This window comes from Brassica oleracea, chromosome C3 (assembly GCF_000695525.1).
Source record: "Brassica oleracea var. oleracea cultivar TO1000 chromosome C3, BOL, whole genome shotgun sequence".
Classification (NCBI taxonomy): Eukaryota; Viridiplantae; Streptophyta; class Magnoliopsida; order Brassicales; family Brassicaceae; genus Brassica; species Brassica oleracea.
The window spans coordinates 62598152-62602865 of record NC_027750.1 but is presented as its reverse complement, the minus strand read 5'-3'; positions in this window follow the sequence as shown (position 1 = coordinate 62602865).

The window sequence follows — 4714 nt, the reverse complement described above, 5'->3', positions numbered from 1 at the left end:
TTGTTGGGAATGTCCTAAAATCATTTGTACTTACTCTTGTTAAAGTCGTAAGTCGAGGTTCGACAATCGTATAAAATTAGGTGGTTATAATGTTTTGCTAGAAACCGCTTATAATCTATAGATTGAGAATCTATTACTAATATTATATGATCCTACAGGGTCACACACCTAAGTAAACTGGATCAATGACATATATTGGGTTTTAGGAATAATATATATATGATATATATTATAAGATATACATAAAGATGTATATACATGATAATGATAATTAATTATCATTTGACCATCACGTGCATGCATGGGCCTGGCCCTTTAATGAATTAGGTTAATCACTTGTTCATTATATAAACATGTGCCGTGATGTTTTGAGCATCAACACATCTCACGTGAAACCCTAATAGCAAAAGAGACAAAAGAGTTTGTCAAGTTCTTTGAGATTTGATCTCGACGGCACTAGCATCCCGTATCGATCCAGTTTGTGTGCGTGTGGATACCGGTAGAGGCACGACGTTTGGAGTGCTTGAAATCTCGACTTGGTTTATTCATCTTTCCGCTGCGAATAACCAGGTATATTCGAAACTCTAAGATCTAAGTTTATTTCAGTATTGACATGAGATTCTAGACAACTAAATTCATAGGTTGATTTATAAATAATTATAAATAGGTATGAATTCCAACACTTTAATCTTCTGTTGCCTCCTAAGTTTTCAGCAAATAATGATTATGAAAAGTATTAAGATTTGTCTATATATTGACATATGTTTGTGTTTGATATTGTATACTTGTGCAGATAACGGGAAGCAAGTTGCTGTAAAGATAGAAAAACAAACACGCAATTTGAGCTCTAGTTTGGAAGGGAATCTTCAAGGTCACGGAGATATAGATCTGAGCATTAAGCACAAGTCCATTGTCTAAAACGGAACATTGTACAATTTAAATGGGAAGAACTACCATGGAGAAAGAGGCTTCTAAGAAGTTTCTGAGACTGAATGAACCTGTTTTGGTTTGGAAACCCATAAAAAGATGAAATACATCATAAAAACCCATTTAATGAGGTTTGGAAGATGTGGAGAAAGCAAGTGAGTGCCTCACATCCCGACTTTTCTGATCCAGAGCAAATCATCTTAAGGAGAATGACACTGTTCTTTCCAGATTGACCGGAGAGAGGCCATTTGCATGAAGATGAAAATTTGGCGGAAGAAAGAAGTAAAAAGCAGCCAACTGTTTATGTCAATTTAACTGAGCTATCTCATATGTTTGATAAGATTCTGTTATTTGGCCTGCCTGGGGAGAATCATATATGCTTTCTTCACGAAATTTTCCAAAAGGAACCTTCCCAAGCTTCATCAAGTCATAAAGATGAGCAGCATGCACATGCGAGTGAACCCCGTGGACAGAAACAAGCTGGTAGCGGTAACAGTTATGTGAAAGAGATACCTGATTTGAGGACCCTTTTGCTTTCATGTGCTCAGATCATAGAAGGGATGTCAAATTATCAAGACTGGTTAGGCAACATTCTTCATCGGTTGCTGTTCACTTTCTCTGATTTGAGAGTAAACAATTGGTTGATTGATGATCTGGTACATTTAAAATTTTCCAAAAATGAATTAGTTAGCTATGTAACCATTACTAATTTACTATATTCTGGTTTTGTTATATAGATCCGAACGTTTGATATGACCTTATCTCAGTACCAGTAAACATATCAGAGTCGACAATACTTCTTTCTTCACTTATCCTCAGGATAAACATAATTTGTTTTTGAAAGCTCACAATTTTTAAAGAAAATGCCCATGCACATGGGAGAAGCTACTCACATTTTGGATGGGCCAGTTGCCCCCTATGGCATTTCTAATTTTAGTATAATTGTTTACCAAATTTTAGAACTGCCTCTGCAGATTTATTAAATAATGTTTTGAAATTTAAATTTTGCCCCTGATAAAAACAATTTCTAGATCCGCCATTATTCATTCATAACTTGATATTGATATATTGCTAGGATAGTCACTTAATATGACATGTTTTGCCAAGAAAATATTAAGATTGTTTTGGCCTGTTTTTCGCATTTGGTCTATGATTTTCTAGAATATATAGTTTAATTCTTTTGTTTATCAAAGAGCACTATATTTTTGTCCATTGCATATTCTTCGGTTCAAGAAATATTTCGGCTTTTTGGTTTTATGGCTATGCCCCTTCCAAATCAGCAGTGATCTATGCATCTTTCCCAAAAGCACGCACAACAAAAAATGTCGAAGGAGAAAGTATCTACGCGATAAAAATGGGGATATGGTTTCAGGTGATTTCTGTTGATTGTCTCCCAAGTGCAGGTGATTTCATTTCTTAACCATATAATCTTCGTTCTTTTGATTTCGTATATGTTAAACTGACCACTGTTTTATTCTTTTAAAAAAAAAAAATCATGGGCGCTTCTCGAGAACAACAAATCGATTGAATCCGAGAAGCAACATACTGGAAATCAGTGTTCATATATCAGATTTCTCTGTTATAGCTTTGAACAAGATCATCGATGACACAAAACAGAGGTTAGTTTTACAATCTTGTCTAACTCTGTTTTTCGAATTTAACTTCAGTTTATCGAATTGTATCTGAGTTATATTTAATCAACATAACTTATATGGCTTTAAAAATCATATAATACTATAATTCTATCAAGTATCAAATAGATGATTTACAATTTTGGAATATAATTCTCTAACAACTTAAATATTTCAGATTCATTGCTTACACCTGAGTTAGAATATACCAATTCTTGAAAATATATATCGTTTACACATCTAATAAACGAAGCAACCGTAGACTAAGTTATGCATTCAACTTTCATGGCTTACACCTGCGTTAAATCTTTATTTTCCTGTGAATAAAAACATAACAAAATCCAAATGTATTCACGATAGATAGAGAAAACATGTTGAAAGCTACTCATTCTTTAAAAAAGGTAGGAAATCATGAAGTTAACCGACGTGCCATGAGAGTGTGTCTGCCTCTGCGAGTGCCCTAAAGCCACGTGCATGGATTGTCCTATGCTCTTTTCGTTCTTAGTTTCGACTGATTTCAGCTCGATTAGACAACCACTCACTACACTGTCACGGGAGAGAGCTACTAGGTTTTCTTGTAACAATTCTATTCTTTTTTTTTTTGTCAACTTGTGGTAACAATTCTATTATATTTGCACGTTTTCTTAATACAAAATTTGAATCTCGAGATATATTATAACTTTCAATAGGTTTAATTATATATAAAAACAGAGAAATAAATATAGAATAGTTCATTATATATATATATATTGAAAGCAGCTGTATACGTTCAAAAAGGTAAAAAATAATCTAAATTAGTTATAACTTATATCTTGAATAGTTGTAATTAGTAAACATTATCAAAATCTAGATACAAGGTCATGTCTAATGAAACAAAACCGAAACAAAAATATGTCTAAACCCTCTTTGATAATGCAAACTTTTAGGGATTAATTATTCTAAGTTTCATTTAGTACAGTATATTCCTAAAAATAAGTATTGTTAGTGCTATTTTCTTGAGTTTGTAAATCTATTTCACGTTTATAACTCACATATTAAGAAAAAATTATTAACCAACTTTTACTATATTTTTTACAAAATACATAATGAATTTTATTTACTAAGCATATTTGCCGGGGAAATGCTCTTGTTGAAACCGCATGACTCAAAACGAAACGGTTTAAATGTGTTTGTGTAACATTTATAGAATAGACCTAATGAAAATATGGGCTGAGATTTATAAGTGGAATATCCCCTATATATTAATTGGGAAGCATTTGAACAATTAGAACCTTAATTTTGTATTAATTAAAAAAATCTCAAATTCTAGGTGGCACTCTAAATGCCTTCTAAATCTCATTTCAAAGAATTTTAAAACATCTAATATAAACTATAGTTTAATCTAATAGTGTCACAATATTTCATAATTATATAACACTAGAGAACATTATATTAACCTAAAATATAAGAAGTGTGTATTATTTCCTTAAATAAAAACTACGGAATTGCCTAATATGATTTACATATATACGGCAATTAATGATTATGAATAATAAAGATTTGATAACAATTTTTGCATCCTTCTTCATTTTTGTTTAAATTTATTTTATTAAAAATAATTAAAAAATCACATTAACCATATAATAAAAAATTAGATTTTTTCTTATATGTTATATTTTGAATATTTTAAAATGAGTTTAAATTACAAAAATGAGGAAACCTTATATGTTATATATATTTTTAAAAATGACTTTAAAATACAAAAATGATGGCACCTTATATGTTATATTTTTCTTATATATTAGAATTTTCTTATATGTTATATTTTGAAATTTTTTAAAACGATTTTAAATTACAAAAATGTAAGTTTTCTTTAAGTATACGACTAAAAACATTAAAATGACATATATTAATTCGATGGTTGATTTAAGAGCTTTCAAAACCATATGGAAGATAAAAGTCAAAATAATTTAACTGTGAAAACAATACTGTTCACTTTTTTCAAGAATGTCTTCGAGGGAAAAATAAGGTTTTTATGTCATAATTTGTTTAACCTAAAATATAAAAATTGTGTATTCTTTCCTTAAATAAAAGCTACGGAATTACCTAATATGATTTACATATATATGACAATTAATGATTATGAATAATAAAGATTTGATAACAATTTTTGCATC